Raw genomic sequence first — 18991 nt, forward strand, 5'->3', positions numbered from 1 at the left:
TATATTTTTTGTTGACAATATCTCTGTATTATTTGTAATTGCAACATTCATTGCAGCCTGGGTTTCTTAATTTTCCTCATGTTGAGGTTTTTGAGTTTTTCCTTGCCCTCATGTTGGTTTCAGATCAGGGGATGGTGTAATAATAGTCTGAAATAATAGTCCGTGCAATAACCTATGCAGCCCTTTGAGACTCTTTGAGATTAAGGGCTATACAAATAAAAATGACTCGACTTGACTTGACATAGAACATCAGGTGTCAGAAGACAAATAGAGTTTGTCAATAGTGTGACACATTTTTGACACGTTTTTCAGAAAAATTCGCACCCCACCCTTTCAACCCACCTCTACCTCCACCGTGTGTCTCCACCCCCTGACCTAGTTCGGGCATTTGATCCCGACTGGAAGATCAGCCCCTAGAGGGTGCGCCGTGTCAGCCTGCTGCCACGTCAAGTGCCCCACAAAGGGCAGCCTTTGTCACTTCACATTTTCAAGGCTTTTGCGTTGTTGCGGTCCGGGGGTCCCCCCCCCCAAAACAACAGCATTACTCTGAATCCTTCTGGTTTATTTATTGATCCAGATATACCTGGTTTTGGTTAGAAGAGCAGCAGATCTTAAAAAGTTTGATGACTTGAGCCTTGATCTTCCTGGTGTTCATCTGCTGGTTGGCGTATGACTCAGGGTGGTGGGGGGGTTTTAGCGAGCTGTCTTTTGATGAGGCCCGGCGTAAATTAGCGCTATCTTTGCCGGCGCCACTTACTATTTCACAGCAGGCGAGTGAGCGTGGCTCCTGGCACGAAGTTGGAACCTGGCATCATGGCAGCGGTGGCAGCGGTGGCCGCCGCTGCGCCGGCGGTCGGCAGCCATCACACGCAGCCGGCTTAATGCCGCTGATGAGAAAGAGGCCGCCTGGAGGTCCTGAGAACCCCCCCTTGGGGGGTGCAGCCTTTCGGCATCAGGTTAACCCGAGCTGACAGACGGCTTTTGCCGACGTACAACCGCACACACAATCGCAGTGAGACGTAGAAATAGCCAAGACTGGGTACTATGATACCAAGAGGTTCTCAAACTTTTGGGTCTTGAACCTCTGACTGGGGGGATATTTTTCAAGGTTTACTGATCTAAAACCACATTAAAAGATTCAATCAGGTTAACGCTGTAATTTAAAAGAAACAAAACAGACTTTACACAGCTGATCACTGCTTAGTTGTGATCCAATAAAGTTTCTTATGACCTAGGCTGGTCGTCGGTGAAAGGAAAAACCACAGCGTTGATCTCTTGGAATGCAGTCCTGCCAGTGATCAAGCTCCACTGGCACCAGACCAAAATGCCTCAGACCCCACACCCCAGCCCGCTGCTCACATTGAAACAGAAGAGCCACCACCACCGATTCCTCTGCCATACTCTGCAGTCACTTAGCCCGGATGTTCTCGCATTCCGGCAGAATCGCCTGCTGCCGTTTGCCGGCCGGCTGTCGGGTACGGCTTCCAGAATAGAGCGATGACGTCATTGAGGTTACTAGAAAACAACCAGGAAACACACACTAGTGTAAGGGAACTTTGGAGGCTAAGAGAGGTAGAGTGTCAAATAGCTACTTTCGATTGTGACTGCACCTTGACCCCCACTGGTAATTTGTCCTATCAATCACAATTATCCAATTGAAGGCACAACCTCCCTGCAGTCATCCAAATTGGTACCTTACTCCCTTTTCATGATTGTCTGTTCCTTGATCCATTACTTTACATCAGGGGTCAGGAACCTATGGCTCGCGAGCCATATATGGCTCTTTCTATGAGTGCCTGTGGCTCAGAGGCTAATTTGATTGCGTGCAAATTTTCTCCATCTCGTTCAAAACTTGAGCCATTAATCCTGTTCAGATACACGCAAAGCCAAACCAAAACTGAATTATTAAGCAGTACTTCGCAGAATATATAGGGCAAAAAGAAAACACCTCATTTTGGCTGTACAACGCTAAAGAATCCTTTATATAAAAGCTCACTATATAATCTATGTTCAGTGTTCAGATACCTTATGATGAATCCACAGAACAAACTGTAAATATGCCAAAACACCGGTAGAGAACTTTAAAGTTATTTGATTGGGTGAGTGGGATGGGTGGAGCTATGCATCCCATCTCTCGCCCTACACCGTCTGCGCCAAAGGTAAGCACATCAGGCTCCCTGTTTGCAGAATGTTGTGACGTTTTTACAAAATAACTGCTTGCATCTGGTTTTGAAACCATTATGTATGAAAAAAAAGGGTCAAAATGAGTTTAACCGATCTTGAGTAATTGCAAGAAAGAGACAAGTTTAAAGTGGTATGTTTGTTGATTTTGGGACACGGGCTCTGGCATTATTCTCTTTTCATAATTTTTATCAAATCATCAAAAATAAATGTGCTGAAGACTAAGCTTTTGTCTGGGGCGCGGGTTTAGCAATTTAGTCAATTTGTCTCATAATATATGGTGTGGCTCTTTCCCAAAATAAAATTAATATATTTTGCTTTTAATGTCAAACAGGTTCCCGACCCCTGCTTTACGTGCAAATGGTCCATCATCAGTACTCTAGTCCGTCTTAGTGTCAGTCCATGAAGTTAGACACGTGTCACCTCCATGGACTGTTATTTCCTTGAATACCTTCAGTCAAAACTGGGCACGAGTAATATGTGTCAACCTATTACATCAGGTCTTTGTGTCTGTCCTGGTACTTCATGTCAGTCAAAAGTCAGACACTTGTGGTAGATCTTTTCCTTCGTCCAAAGTATGTCTCTACTGTTTGAAAGGACTATATCAATCAATTTTGTTACCACCTCAGTCAGAACCTTGTATCAATATGTCTCCACCTAAGTTTCAGCACTTTGAAGAAGTTCCTTGTATGGTAATGTGTGTCGTTACTATGTCCACAAAAGTGTACAGACCAACAAGGGGGCTTCCACCAAAAGGTTGATTCGAAAGGAGACATCTTAAAGCCTTGGTGTCCAATCTAAAACACTTAATGTATCACAAGTGTGAATTTCACAGATTTGTTTAAATATTTGAGGAACATAGTAATGGTGAGTCTTAATCTTTGCAAATGTTCTTCTCAGTTAGTTTGCATTTTTGACAGTGGAACATATTTGATGTACTGTAAATTCCGGACTATAAGCCGCTACTTTTTTCCCAAAACGTTCAACCCTGCGGCTTATTCAGTGATGCGGCCAATTTATGTCATTTTTCTAACGGCTATCGTGTTTATGAATAAGGGAGCGTGGGACGACGTCTATATGACAAAGTCTCTTTCCCATACTAAAGGAGGACAACTTTGATGATGTCAGTTACAGGGAGGAAGATGAGAATGGTTTACCGTGATTTCTACATGTACGGTATGTTTGTTTCGACAGAACCGATAACTGTATTGCGAGCGTGTTGTTAGTAGCGTTTTGCTACCCTTCACAGGCACGGTTTGGGATGAAAGTTATAATATTATTATTAAAGCTTTGAAAACTCTCTCGGTGTACCGTCTTTCTTTGTAAATATGTGTAACCATGTATAATATGTATTTGCAACTGTATATTTTTGTAATGTATTTATTTGTATTTATTTTGGACACTTACTCTGATAAGTCTTGCACTGACCAATTAAAAAGAAGTGGAGTAACAGACGCGGGGGATAACCGGAAGTGGGGACCGGTAAAGGTGAGTGTTTGTGGACACAGCAGACAATAGTGGATATATATTTTTCCCACCCTTACCTTTGGAAATATACACTTTTTTTTCCTTGGAGTACTTTTAAAGGGACCCGGACTCTGCAGGTCTGCATCAAATTTTAAGTACTGGTATCATTTTCCATTCATTTTGCCGGCTGTGGTTTTAGAACTGTGCACTTAATGTTCAGTTAGTGCAGTACCACCGGGAACTAAGCAAGCCGATTATGAAAATCCAAATGTATCGGCATGCGACGGTCACGAGAATCTAGATATGTCGGCATGTGAAGTGTCGGCATGTATTGGTCAGGTCAGTACCTTGACTCGTCGGCATGTGTCGGCTTGATTTTTGCATTTCGGAGATGGAATAAGAGCTTGCTCTGTCCACTCCACGCATCGGCCCGGTATTGCAGTACATCCGGGAACGGTGCATTCGCACTGATAACTGCATGGCTCTGTGGCTAGGACCTTGACTCGGCCTCTTGGCTGAGAGCAAGTGTCTCGGCCCCTTGGCTTTGTAGCGTATTATGATTTGACCGATACCGGATAATGGATAATTGATAATTGATAAAGAATATAGAACAATAAACCTTACAAAATCCCCCCCTCAGTCAAAATCGCGGGACTCAAAGTAGGGTTTGGGCTAATTTTGTGATTGTGTTACGTGTTTGATTGTGGGCGCATGCGGCTTATATGCAGGTGCGGCTTGTGTAAGTACAAAAGCGGATATCCTCTTAAAATGTGGTGGGTCCGGCTTATAATCAGGTGCGCTCTATAGTCCGGAATTTACGGTACATTGTTATCAGAATCCTAGCTCTGGTCTCATACTACATGGGTGGATATAATAGTACCACTGTGTTTTTGAATGAATAATTTAAATTGGGCGTAACTCACCTGTGTGAGAGTCAACGGTGGGGAGGGTTTGTTAAAGGGTGGTCTCACCCAGTGGTGACAAAGCATAGTCTTGCTAACCACATGTTCAAGGGGGCCTGCTTTTGTATTTTGGCTCCTCAAAGCCTCTCATACCTAAACAGATTTTTTAAAAGTGCATGGTTATGGTTATGGTGAAAAAAAATGTAGTGCGTACAATTATTGCATTTAAGAAAGAAATAATAGCTCCACTGTCCACCTGCGCCTTCTGCTGACCACCACAAAGGTAAGAAATCCTATTCATAATTCTTTTCTTTATCATTTTTTAAAATTTTTACATGTTCATGTTAGGCAGCACGGCGGCGCAGTGGTTAGCGCATGTGCGGCACAGTTCATGGCTTGGGAACCTCCTGCGTGGGTTCAAATCCAGCTCCAGACTTCCTGTGCGGAGTTTGCATATTCTCCCCGTGCTTGCGTGGGTTTCCTCTGGGCACTCTGGTTTCCTCCTACATTCCAAAAACATGCATTTCAGGTGAATTGGCCGGTCCAAATTGTCCCTAGGTGTGAATGAGTGAGTGAGTTGTCTGTCCCCGTGTGCCCTGCGATTGACTGGCAACCAGTTCAGGGTGTCCCCTGCCCACTGCCCGATGATTGCTGGAATGGGCGCCCCTACTGAGGACAAGCGGTGTAGCTAATGAGATGAGATGAGAGACGTTCATGTTAGCGTAATCTTTCGTACGGAAGATTACGATAACGCGAACGTACAATTAGCCTGGGTTAGCTTCATGTTTGCGTTAAACATTCAGGGTGTTGGAACGGAGCCCCCTTTCCAATGAACCGCTCACCACTTGTTGTGGAGACCCGGGTGCTAAATGTCTTGTAAACGACCTGATTTTTTTATTTTTACACGTTCATGTTAGCGTAATCTTTCGTACGGAAGATTACGATAACGCCAACGTACGATTAGCCTGGGTTAGCTTCATGTTTACGTTAAACATTCAAGGTAAATATTCAGGGTGTTGGAACGGACTAAAACGATTTACATTATTTTTTATGGGAAAAACGATTTCGGTGATCGAACAAATCGGTTTTCGAACAGGGTTCTGGAACGGATTATGGTCGAGAACCGAGGTTCCACTGTACCTGGGATTAAAGTGTGTCAGTAACTTCTATCTGGACCTGGTGTCAGTACCTCGGCCAAGGAAACCGGTTCGGAGTGTCTTGGAGTTTAGGTTGGGAAAGCCACAAGGGTATCTGAAAAAGCAAAGGCCTATAATTAAACAGCAGTTGATGAAGAAATTTACTGCAGAGCAAACGTTGTCACTTTGGCTAGCATCCATCGGCATGATCAGTGTTGACGGAAGCCCTGCGTTTGTCAGGCAAGGTGTCTGCAGTCAAAGTGCCAAAGCCCTCCATGTTGACACTCATTAGCAGGGGGCTCAAAGCTACATGTGCGGGGGCCAGGGGGCGGCGAGTAGGACGAGAGGCCGCATCGCTCTAAAAATAATTCATTTCTCCTGATTGATTCAGATCGCGGTCGACTGATCGTCGGATGAATCAGAAGGCTTCTGGCTAGCCAGACCTCCGGTTGGCAACTTGTTGGCGATCGAAACGTTGCTTAGAGGGGCCTGCCTGTCGGAATAGATTCGGACCAGCACCCAACATGCTAATGCCTTCTGCTTAACGAGTATTTGAACAGAATCGGTGTCCGGGTCGACTGCCACTCAAACAATCAATCAATCAATCAATCAATAGATGTGTTATTACATTGATTGGAACATTCTCGCTCAGAGCTTTGGACTTGTCAGGATTGTTAATTTATTTTCTGGGTTTCTACTCAAGAGCAAGTGGAACTGGAAAAACCGGAGTAATAAAGTGTCGATAAAAAGGTTTTAGAAATGGACAAGAGTTAAAAATAGACCAGCCCTGATGTGTCTTCATTATGTCCAACAAAACATCTGGGAGGACACTTTACTGTGTTCTAATGGAACTCTAAGCACATCAGGTTATGGGTTTTTACTCGTGATCAAGTAAAACTGGACATACCGTCCCTCAGGGTATTGGATTCAAGTTACCGTATTTTCCGCACTATAAGGCGCACCTAAAAGCCTTTATTTTTTTCAAAAGCTGACCATGCGCCTTATAATACAGTGCGCCTTATATATGGATCAATATTAAGTCGCAAAGTCTTGCAGCTAAGGCAAGCAGCCGCCGACTAGATTTTCCCCCGAAGGCGAAGTCGTCCGCGGTGTATGCTGGGATTTATATACCGGCGTTTCATTTCCTAACCAATGTGTCAATCATCATTTGAATCAGTCACTATTGGCTAAAGTTATTCGGAGGTAAAGGGGGCGGATCCTTTTTATCATTTACAGGCTCGCATAGGCTAAAGGGGCGAAACAAAGCCTGCTATTGGCTGAAAAAGATGAATGTGAATCACACGTTGGGTTGCACTACGGCATAGAGAAAACATTTTTTACTATTCTGTGTTTGTAAATATTTGACTCTCCTGGATTTACTACACTCACGATTGTAAGAAAACCATGGTTACGTATCATTATTGAACGTGATGGCTGCAAGAGAACTTAGGTGAGCTACACGGCTTTATATTTTCCCGGTATCTTGTTTTAGAATGATCTTGATGTTTCTGTGATGAGTCTTTTTTTAAACTCAATTTAATTTTAAAGTGTTTATTGTCATATGCACAGTAAAGAACCCCGTTTCCCTGCACAATCAAATTCTTACTTTGCTGTCCACACAGTTGCCAGCAAAAAATAAAATGGAAACTAAGAAATGTTTGGCATTTCTTGAATCCCAAGACTTTAACCTTCCGAATGATATTTGGATCGATGCGTTTGAGTGATTGGTGACATCGTACAGACACTGTTTCCGTATATGTCTGAGACACGTATTTGCTTCTTTGCAAGGTTTGGGAATGTTAAGGGGATAATAAGTTTGACGGAACTATCTGACTGTCTTGTCGACGTTCCCATTGTAGCGCCTTATAATCCGGTGCGCCTTGTGTATGGAAAATATAGGACCAAAAACTGTTTTTTGGTGGTGCGCCCTATAACCCGGTGCGCCTTATAGTGCGGAAAATACGGTAATTTGAGATTATCAATAAGTGTCCATTAAGAGGTTAGGGCAGGTGGGGAAATGTAAAGGAAAGGCCTGCCCCGATCTGTCTTTATTGGATCCCACAATAACCTTTCCGGAAAGATGCTCTATTGTGTCCTGATCCATCTTCAAGCGCATCAGTTCTACGGTTCTACGGCCCTTGCTAGGGAAAACCTTTTGTGAATCTTACTAATTTTTCCAAAATTGAAGAAATGAAAAGACTTACTGAAGTCACTCATGTGGACCGACAATTAAAAGGTAAATTTCATTGTTAACCTCATCCAAAAATGTCACAGTCTGGGGCCGGATTGTTGGATCTAGACTTGGAAGGTCCCAAAATATCAAAAGAATCAAAAGTTTGTCACGAACCAGGAACAAAGACGGGACCCAATTGTGTTCGTCGTACTCAGCTTTGGCTTGCACCCACGATCCGGGGATCGTCGGTCACGGGTAGCAGTTCACCGGGAACGCGGAAGTGGCACTTCCGTGTCGAGCGAAGGCAGTGTTGAAAGCGGGAAAAAACAGGTCGATGGCCGGGGCGGAGGAGCAAAAACATAAACGGGTTCAGAAAAAGGTCGGCAACGGGGAACAGACAGAGAACAGGGCAGGATAGCGTCAGGAGTCACAAAAGTTTGCCTAGCGTGTAGCGTAGGTTGACAGACGATCCGACGAGTGTTGTCAGGAAGGCGGGTGTTTAAAAAAGAGGAAGCAGCCAATCAGCGTCCGCGGCTGTTGGCACCAACGGAGCAGACTCAGGTGCCCCGCATCAGCAATCATGACAAAGTTATTTGGTTTATGGACAATTTCTAGACCTGACCCTTCTGTCATCAGTCAGGATTCGAAGTTAACCTCCTTAATGAAATGAAATGAAATGATCTGCATTTCTATAGCGCTTTTCAAGTCAATGACTTCCCAAAGCGCTTTACAGTGTGCTTCACATTTCCCAATAGCGGCCGTGCAGCCATGTAAGGCGCTAACCTGCTTATTGGGGGTATTAGGGGTTCAGTGTCTTACCCAAGGACACTTCGACATGTAACACGGAGGGGCCAGGATTCGAACTCTGATCTCTCTATCCCAAGACGACCGCTCTACCTCCTGACCTACTGCCGCCTAAGTACTTGACACAACGTAATATTTTAAATAGTTTATCTTCTACGATGATTTTTTTGTGCGATATCTTGAGGAAAACCTCCAAAAGGACACTTCAGCTTCACTCTGTTCTAATCAAACTTCAAGTACATTTGGTTTACAGTCTGTTAGGGAAAAAAACTACATTAGAAATGTATCGTTTACCAAATTGTTCGAATTAGTTATTTGACTCCATTAACCAAACATAACCTTCATTTTCCCAACAATGCATGCTCTTTTCTTAATTTAGGGAAAATATTGACAAGAGACCAGCATTTCCACATGGGGGCAGATTTATTTTCTCAAAGTAGTTAACTAAGTGAATTCCATCGAATTTAGCCGAATTATTGTCGAAATTAGTCTAATTAGTGTTCGTCTAGCCTCCCTCTCAAGATCGATCTCCCATCTCTTCTTCCGTCTTCTGTCCACGTCTTTTCACAAGCTGGGGTGTTGGCTCCTCCCCCATGGGCGGGCCAGGAAATCCCCACGTGGCCTCCACCTAGTCGCCACCTCGTCTGACCGGTGCGTCACGAAGGCCCCTCCCTTGGGGCGGGTCAGGTGCCAGCTTCACCACCTCCTCGCCGAAAGGCGCCGCCACGTCTAAGGAAAACTCGTATCAGCGGAGCGCTTCTCAAAACAATGCCAAGCGTTGTTCAAAACAAGGCCTAAGTCCTTCGTCAGCGCCCCGTTGTCAAAATTCCCCAGCCAAAACACTCCACACTTGGAACGGCGCGACCTGTCATCGAACTTAAGCCTCCTCTGTGAAAAATCTACATTGCACTCAATAACTCTAATTTGTATAAAATTGTATAAAATCCCTTATCGACGAATAAATAAAATATAAAATCCTTCAAGTCCTACGGTCTTTGCTAAGGCGAAACAATTTTTAAATTGAAAAAGGATATGGACTTGCTGGAGTCAAATCTGTGGACCAACAATTAAAAGCTAGATTTCATTGAAACTCAGTCAGGGTCCGCTTTTCCCTTCCAGGCCTGGAGGGCCAAAGAACATGGGCAAAGGCAGGGTTCAGTTCCAGCTACTGCAGCCCTCCCTTGTGGGCTTTGCATGTTCTACCTGGGTTTCCTCCTGTTTGCTCCCACATTCCAAAAACTTGCAGTCAGGTTGATTGGCCAAAATGGGGCTGACTGGCAAAAGTAACACACGCAGAGCTAACAGTGGCTAAACCAGGCAGGCTAGCCTTCTGCTAAAAAGGGCTAACCGGGACCGATTGGCGGAAAAACGGTAGGCTGGCCACCCAAAAGCATGCAGTAGACAGCCAAGATAACCATGAGCCAACAACAAAAATGACCACGGCATCAGACAAGAACCCAGCCCTAAATATACCAAATGATGAGTGGTTAGGGCGTCCGCGGCACAGTTCTGAGGTCATGGGTTCAAATCCAGCTAACAGCCTACGGGTTTCCTCCCACATTCCAAAAACATGCATGTCAGGCTAATTGGCTAGTCCAAATTGTCCCTAGGTGTGAATGAGCGAGTGAGTTATCAGTTCAGGGTGTCCCCTGCCCACTGCCCGAAGATAACTCCAGCACCCCCGCGACCCTACTGAGGAGAAGCGGTGCAGATAATGGATGGATGGTTGGTTGGATTTCTATCATAGGAAAAAAAACATGTTTTCTTGTCTTACCGTAAAGGTGGGGTGCATCTCTGAGTTGTCTATAAAAATATGAAAGTAGAATATTTTCTCCTTTGAGTATGTGTTAACAATACCCAACTCAGTTCAAAGGGCTTTTACCGTAAATTCCGGACTATAGAGCGCACCTGATTATAAGCCGCACCCACCACATTTCGGGAGGAAAACCTATTTTGTACATACACAAGCCGCACCTGTATATTAGCCGCATGCGCCCACATTGAAAAAACGCAATACAAACACGGAATTAACCCATACCCGATATAGTCCAAAAAACACAGCCGGCTAAATGAACGGAAAATGATACCGGTGCTTAAGATTTAATGCAGACCTGCAGAGTCCGGGTGCCCGTTGAAAGTAATCCAAGGAAAAAAGTGTGTATTTCCAAAGGTAAGGGTGGGAAAAATATATATCCACTATTGTCGGCCGCGTCCACAAACACGTCTCACCTTTACTCCACTTCCTGTCAGCCCGCGTTTTTCCCGCCCCTTCTTTCTCATTTGCTCGTGCAAAACATCAGAGGCAAGTGAGTTGTCTCTCTCTGTGTACCCTGCGACTAGCTGGCAACCAGTTCAGGGTGTCCCCTGCCCACTGCCCGAAGATAGCTGGGACGGGCTCCAGCACCCCCGCGACCCTACTGAGGATAAGCGGTGCAGATAATGGTTGGGTGGACAAATGTTGGATGAGTATTCTCTTAAAACTCTAAATAAATGTTCTTCAAGGATTATTTTTGTGTGGCAATACAGTGAAAAGCTCCTGAAGGACATTTGATTTACATGGCAAAGTTCAAATTGAAGTCCAGAATGACCAGATCCAGGAATTGTGGCGTAAAGCATCGATTAGCAGCTAATAATAGCCGCGAGAAGTGGCGGCTTGTTAGTTGTTAAGGAATACTTCTGCACTTTGTGTGAACTCTGCTAAGTGTTACGTTTTTTTTTGCACATTTGCTAACATATCTGCGGTCTGGTTCCACCTCCCCCGCAACCTCGGTCCTCGTTTTTCGCAGCCTCCTCAAGCCCTCTTCACACCCGACCTGTGGATCGCTACAAACATATGCCGCGTTAACGATGAATCCGTGCCAGGCTGACACTCCGACAGGGATTCCTGATACTTTCAACGACCCATTAGGACGTGGATCGGGCGAAGGCCCGAACGCTATGTACAGGAGATACCACCAGAGATTCACAACGTACCCTTTACTGGGACAAGGACAGTGCTCCAAGTAATGTTCCCTGTAATTTTCCTTACGGGTCTGAGGGTTCACACAAAGTCGGTGAGCAACGCTTGAAACAACAGTGAGCAACCATAATCCCAAGTGTGGCAACTAAATCATTATCAAACATGTCCAAAACTTGACATTACGTTACAGTTTCCGGCAACGCAAAATTATTTTTCACCTTTGAATGAATTGACTCATGTACGATTGCAAAGGTTGTCATTTGTTTTTACAATTCTTTCACAAGATTTCCATTTCTTTTATTCCTGGTATCTTTTGTCACAGAATATAAGTACAAAATTTTTCCTCTTTTTCCCCTGTTTTTTTCTCCTTTTTTTTAAATTAGTTTCTTTAAAAAATCTCATTGTGTTTATTTTTTCCGAGCTGTTAGTTTTTTCTTGCTTTTTTTTGTTCTCTATTACCTTTTTCCCTTTATTTGCTTCTTTCTTTTCTTCTGGCTTTTTTTCTGAAATTTTCCTGCTCATTTTTCTCTTTTTCTCTCCTTTTGTTTCGTTTTTTTCTCAGCTTTTCACTATGTTTTCATTTTGGTGTTTTTTTCTTTTTTGTTCTATTACCCCCTTCCTTTAAGTCATTTTGTGCACAATTTTACATAATATTTGGTCGAGTAGGGATTAAAGAAGCAAAAACAACCTGAAGAGCCGTTTGGGACCCGAAAGAGCCGGTTCTGTTAGTGAGCCGAGCCGAAGAAGCCGGTTCTCGAAAAACTCTGCTGACTTTACTCAACTTAGTTCTACTTCGACATTGACTTCAAAATACCGCATTTAGAACACAGCGTCAGGGGAGCCCGTGTATTTTTACCTTCATGCACTGTAACTTTGACTTAATTCGCTTTTTAATTAGCATTTTCGAGCCCTGATTTTTGTGAGCGGGCTAGATATTATTGTGCGCGGAAAAGCTCTGGGTAGTGTGCAATTGCGCACACACGCAGCTTAGAAGGAACATTGGCTCCAACTATAAAAAACTGAAATTTAAAGGAGGGGTGCGAAGTTTGAGGTATCGATTAAGGATGTGTTAACAATGCCCGACTGAGTTCAAAGAGCCCTTATGCTTTATTTTCCATTGCGCTTATCTGCTTTTATTTTACTTTAATCAGGCCTGTGCAGGGCGGAACAAACCCCCCAAAAGATGAAAAAAGTAGAGTTTATTCAAGCGCGTTTAAGAAATAAACACAAAACATGTGTTACTCTGCTGCCATCTCCTGGTCATGATTGCAGGCTTAGGTTTTCAACTTTAAGTAACTCAGTTACTTATATTTAAACTTGACACATTTATTATTAGAAACTAATGTAGTTTAATATTATTTGATTTTAAAAAAGGCCAAAAAATAACTAAAAAACTGTCTGGTTCCACGGACAGACTGAGGAGATCATTTATCCCTCATGCCATGAGGCTCTTTAACACCACCCAGGGGAGTAAAAGCCCACATTTGCATATTACCCTATTTTTTTACAGTGTATATTTTCTGTAGCACTATTTAAATACTCTATATCAACACGTTATATTGGGTATTTTGGTATTCGATATCTTTTATTTTATTATTTTATTTTTCAACAAAAAGATACTGCTGGAAGTGTGAATTTCCCTACGGGGATGAATAAATTATCTATCTATCTATCTATTTTCATGTTTGCGTGCAGAGAAGTGGAAGCAATTTCAGTTTTGCTGTATGTTGTGCATAGAGCAAGTATGTCCAAAGTCCGGCACGGGGGCCCCGTTGCGTCCCCTAATCAAATCATAACTGGACCCCAGCCTCTGTGATGAAAATAATCATATGTGCCCCGCCAGTTAGGCTGAATGCGGGTAGAAAATATAAACAAATAAATCACCATTTCACCAGATGGTGGCAGAAGCCCTTTGGAAACCTTGAGAATTTTAGCCCACCGAATTTCCGACATGACGACTGTCAATAAAAAAGGAAAGTTGACTGTGAGGGCCGCCGCTTCTAGGACAAGTGGTATTTTTTTTTCACCGAAATCCAAAACAACCGTGTCTGCCTAATTTGCTAAGAGACTGTGATTACACTTCCTGCTTCCCCACATTGTGAAAGGTAACATCCTTGTAACCTGACTATTTACAAATCGCTTTTGTGAGTAAAGAAACTAAATCACGAAGTTATTATATATATTTTTTTACTTTTTTACATCATGGATTTTATCCTGTGTTTTATCAGGCCTTTTAAAACCCTAATCAGATAACTATTGCTTGTTTTGTTTTTTGATGTCAAGATTAACCAAATTGGACTACAATTGACTAAATGTTCTTTTGAGTCAATCACAAAGCCAAAACAGAACCATATTTAGCATAGCATGCTAACATAGATGTAACAGCGAGGCATCATATAGCTTTACCTGAAGTTAATGAGGTGAAATTCTTTCAATATCGTCGCGACTCTTGCTTCTGTTTTGTTGTTTTGCTAACTCTACTCCCATGCTGTACAAATTACTGAGGACCCTTGCATAGCACCCGTCAGATTTGCCTGCTGAAAAAAACAAACAAGTCTTCTCGACGTAATTGCATGAAATTGGTCCAGATTTGTTTGTAAAAGTGTTCATGGAGTCTTGATAAATTGAATTATTGCGTTTGAGAGTGTCAGTCTGAATCGATTGACTGGTTTGTTACCAGGGTTGGGTAGGGTTACTTTAACTGGATTACTTTCAATGACTTTTGGATTACTCCAATACCAAATATGCTAATAAAAGACAAAAGAAACTAAATAGGAATAAAATGATGACTCACAACACGTGGTAAGCTTTCTCTCCTGGCTTTGATCTCCGGCAAAACTAACATAAAATGCGACAGAAACAACTACTACTACTACTACTCCCCAAGCCTGCACAAATTTTTTTTCGTATTTAGTTTCTTTTGTCTTTTTCAAAAGTAATCCCGTTAAAGTAACCCTACCCAACCCTGTATATATTCATCGACGACCAAGAACCTCAAAACGACTGTCTTTTGCTAGCTTGATGCTAACAAACATTGCTAACTCTAAAGACGGGCATTTGAAGAGCTTGAAGATGAAATGCTAATTAATATGCAGAATTATAAAGTGTTTTTTTTTTATTAGTGAAAAAGTCAAAAATACAAACATTTTGACATTTGAGGAACAAATGGAACCCCAATTCCTAATTTTCTTATTTTACTAAGCAGATAAGTTGAAAAATGAACCACTTGCGTTGTGTTTCTCACAAGTTTTATTAAAGGGAAGTCGGTCTCGTACTCTGATTGTGATCCGAACACGGAAGTGGATCTTCTGTAGGGAGCAATGGCGGTGTCAAGGACGGAAAAACAGGTCGATAGCCGGGACAGGAGAGCAGACGAGGTCGGGATCAGAAACGGGTCAGAAGTCGGGACGGTAGAGCAGACGTGGTCAGGATCAAAACGGGTCGTAGCCAGAGACAGACGGGAGCAAAAACGGGACAGGTTGGGAGTCAGGGTCGGAAAAGGCTTTTGTCTTTTATTAGCATATTTGGTATTAGACTAATCCGAAAGTAATTGAAAGTACTCCAGTTAAAGTAACCCTACCCAACCCTGAAACTGGCGCCAAGCACACTGACTTTGATTTACGTACCTCGTCTCGAGCGTGGCGTGCCCACCCATGTTGGCACAGTGTCAAGACGTGGATATTTATGGAAGAAGTTTGAAGGCACAGCTGACTTCAGCCCCCAGTGAGGAAAACGATACCAGTTCTGAGTGACTCAGGGAAAGACTTTCCATCGTCTGAAGAAGCTGAAAAACATGACTGAAGAACCACGAGGGATATCATTGGTATCATTGTGGTCAAGACCGATAGCCTTTGAGTCTTTGATGATAGCTGACAAGTTGTTTAGTTGTGATTGGATGTTGCCCTCAGTTTACACTCCAGCTTGTAAAGGTTTTGGTCATGCAAGGAACAACTCAAGTCTGTTTCCCTTCTTTTGGTTCTATTGAAGTTTAAGGTGGTGGTAGTAGAGTTACAGTTATCAGTAGGTTAACAGTAGTTGACAGGGAGCTATGAGGTAGAAAACCAGTTGCGGTTGACCTTCAACTTGCAAGAGTTCTGGTCAGGAAAGGAACAAATGAAGTCTGTTTATTTTCTTTGTTTTTATTCAAGTTTAAAATGGTGATGGTGTCCTACACGGTTGTCATGGCACCCAGCTGGCCCCGCCCCTTGACACCGGCTGAGACGCATTGAACTGATTGCTTGTGGAGTACTTAAACCCTCCTTTTGGGACTGCCCGTTGCCAGACCATTGCTTTACCTTGTTGAAGACCTGTTCATGCCTGTTTGATCTGAGTAATACCTAGTTTGTAATTTTGATTGCCTTTAAACCTGTTTTGTTTTGTCTTTGGTCCGTTTGTGTGTTGGACAACTTTTATTTCCCAGTTAAAGTGACAGGGGCGGCAGTAGCTCAGGAGGTAGAGCGCTCGTCTTGGGATCAAGGGATCCCAGTTCGAATCCCGGCTCATCCGTGTTACATGTCGAAGTGTCCCTGGGTAAGACACTGAACCCCTAATACCCCCAATAAGTAGGTTAGCGCCTTACATGGCTGCAAGGCCGCTATTGGGAAATGTGAAGCACATTGTAAAGCGCTTTGGGAAGTCATTGACTTGAAAAGCGCTATAAAAATGCAGATCATTTCATTTCATTTTCATTTCAGATCGTCTACTCATATGAGTTCCGACCTCCTGCTTTCCGGTCCGTTTCTTGACAGATGGAAGTTCTAGTAGCAGAGTTACAGTTATCAGGGGGTTGACAGTGTGTTAACAGTGGGTACCAGTAGGTTAACAGTACTGGAGAGGGAGCTATGAGGTTGAAAACGAGTTGCGGTTGACCTTCAACTTGGAAACGTTTCAGTCGCTCAAGGAACAACTCAAGTCTGTTTCCCTTCTTTGGTTTTATTGAAGTTTAGTGCGGTGATGAAAGTTATAGTGGTAGAGTTACAGTTATCAGTGGGTTGACAGTGGGTACCAGTAGGTTAACAGTAGTTGACAGGGAGCTCTGAGGTTGAAAACCAGTTGTGGTTGACCTTCAACTTGCAAGAGTTTTGGTCAGGCATAGAAAAAAATGAAGCCTGTCTACTTTGTTTTTATTGAAGTTTAAGATGGTGATGAAAGTTATAGTAGTAGAGTTACAGTTATCAGGGGGTTGACAGTGTGTTAACAGTGGGTACCAGTAGGTTAACAGTAGTTGACAGGGAGCTATGAGGTTGAAAACCAGTTGTGGTTGACCTTCAACTTGCAAGAGTTTTGGTCAGGCAAAGAAAAAATGAAGTCTTTTTACTTTCTTTGTTTTTATTGAAGTTTAAGATGGTGATGGAAGTTTTAGTAGTAGAGTTACAGTTATCAGTGGATTGACAGTGTGATAACAGTGGGTACCAGTAGGTTAAGAGTAGTTGACAGTAGGTTAGGTTATCAGCAGGTTAACAGTACTGGACAGGGGGCTATGAGGTTCAAAACGAGTTGCGGCCCCTCTCTCTCTCTCTCTCTCTCTCTCTCTCTCTCTCTCTCTCTCTCTCTCTCTCTCTCTCTCTCTCATTTTGTTCCTCTTTGTCTTTTACTCTCTGTACATTTTTCTCTCTGTGTCCTTTTACCTTCTTTTGCTCTCTCTTCCTTTCCTCTTCTCTCTTTATCCCCTTGTCTCTTTCTCTCCTTCTCTTTATCCCCTTCTCTTTTCACTTCTTCTCTCTTTTTTTTTTCTCTTTGGATTTCTTTCTTTCTCTCTCTTTCTTTTTCCCTCTCTCACTATCTCTTTTCGTCTCTTTTGTTTCTCTCTCTCTCTCTTTTCTCTCTCCTCCTCTTTTTCCTTTTCTCTCTTTCTTTGTCCTACCCTCTCTACTTGTCTCTCCCCGTCTTTCTCTTATTTTTTTCTCTCTAATCGACTAGTCCGGCCCCCGAGAGAACGTTTGTTCTGTCGTGTGGCCCTCAAGTTAAAATGAATTTGACACTCCTGCTTTAGAGCTTGTTGGAATTTCCGAAGACACCCCCCCCCCTCTCTCCCTCCTCCTTGCAAGTTCAAAATCCATTACTAAATGTTAAACAAATCACCTGTCGTGTAATCGTTTAAAAGCATATTAGAAATCCATGAAATCCTTTGTAAATTTAACAATATCTCTACAGTTAGTTAGGTTACCTAAGATGTGAAAAAGCTGACTCAGCCCTTTTGGTTTTGTTGACTCAGCATTTTTCTACTCTCTCAGGCTGGGACACATTTTTTCCAGGCAATCGGGTAGGTCACCCCGGAGGTGAACGAAATGCCACCCGAAAATGGTTTTGCATTTCAACGCAAGTGATGCTCTAATGTTCATTCTTGTTCAAGGGTGTCAAACTTATTTTAACTCAGGGGCCACACGATAGAACAAACATTCTGTTGGGGGTCGGACTAGTAGATTAAAGAGAAAGAAAAAGAGATAAAGAGATAAGAGAAAGAGGGAGGAAAAAGGAGAGAGGGCGGGACAAAGAAAGAAAAGGAGAGGGAGGGAAAGAGCGTGAGAAACAAAAGATAAAAGATTGTGAGAAAGGGGGAAAAGAAAGGGAGAGGAAGAAAGAAATCCAAAAAGAATCAGAAAGAAGGAGAGAAAAGAAAAAAGAAAGGGTATGAAGAGAGAAAGAGAAAAGAGAGAAAAGGAAAAAAGGAAGTTAGAAAAAGGTTAAAAAACACAGAGAGTGAAAGAGACAAAGAGCAACAAAGGAAGAGAAAAAGAGAGACACAGAGAGTGAAAGAGACAGAGACAGAGTGGGAGAAAAGGGGTGGAAAAGAAAGAGAGAGAGTAAAAAATAAATACGATAAAAATAAGTACAGTGACTTTGTGAGAGGCACCTGGCTTTGGCAACATCAAGTTGACATATTTCAACCTGCAGCTTGTTTTTCTCTTGCGCTTCTCCGAGTGTTGTCTCGCGGGCCGGATTCAATCCCTTCGCGGGCCTGATTAGGCCCGCGTGCCGCCTGTTTGACACCTGTGCTCTAGTTTCTTATATTGATTTAGCCTAAATTGGCTATTAATGTGCAATAGATCATGGTTTGTTTGTATTTTTTTTTTTGGTTTAAACAATTTTATTGACACTATTAACAGCAAATAAACAATAAACAATTTCTCTCGACAATCTTAACAGCAATTAAGCATATTCACAATTTTGTTATTCACAATTTCGTTATAGGGGCAGCACGGCGGCGCAGTGGTTAGCGCATGTGCGGCACAGTTCTAAGGTCTTGGGAACCTCCTGTGTGGGTTCAAATCCAGCAACCGGACTTCCTGTGCGGAGTTTGTATGTTCTCCCCGTGCTCGCGTGGGTTTCCTCCGGGCACTCCGGTTTCCTCCCACATCCCAAAGACATG

The 18991-nt window shown here is 43.0% G+C and overlaps 1 long non-coding RNA gene and 1 pseudogene across 1 annotated transcript; one reads left to right on the forward strand and one right to left on the reverse strand.

The window, feature by feature from the left end:
* Positions 1 to 693: 693 nt before the first annotated feature.
* Positions 694 to 14138, reverse strand: LOC148347684 (uncharacterized). Its single transcript, XR_015848143.1, has 3 exons — positions 14029 to 14138; positions 5740 to 5801; positions 694 to 1515 (listed from the first exon to the last, which is right to left on the reverse strand). It is a non-coding gene; the product is annotated as an uncharacterized LOC148347684 (long non-coding RNA).
* Positions 4020 to 4108, forward strand: LOC148347685 (U2 spliceosomal RNA; annotated as a pseudogene).
* Positions 14139 to 18991: the final 4853 nt, after the last annotated feature.

The sequence above is a fragment of the Urocampus carinirostris genome, chromosome 19, assembly GCF_059441175.1.
Source record: "Urocampus carinirostris isolate Australia breed hairy pipefish chromosome 19, RoL_Ucar_1.0, whole genome shotgun sequence".
Taxonomy (NCBI): Eukaryota; Metazoa; Chordata; class Actinopteri; order Syngnathiformes; family Syngnathidae; genus Urocampus; species Urocampus carinirostris.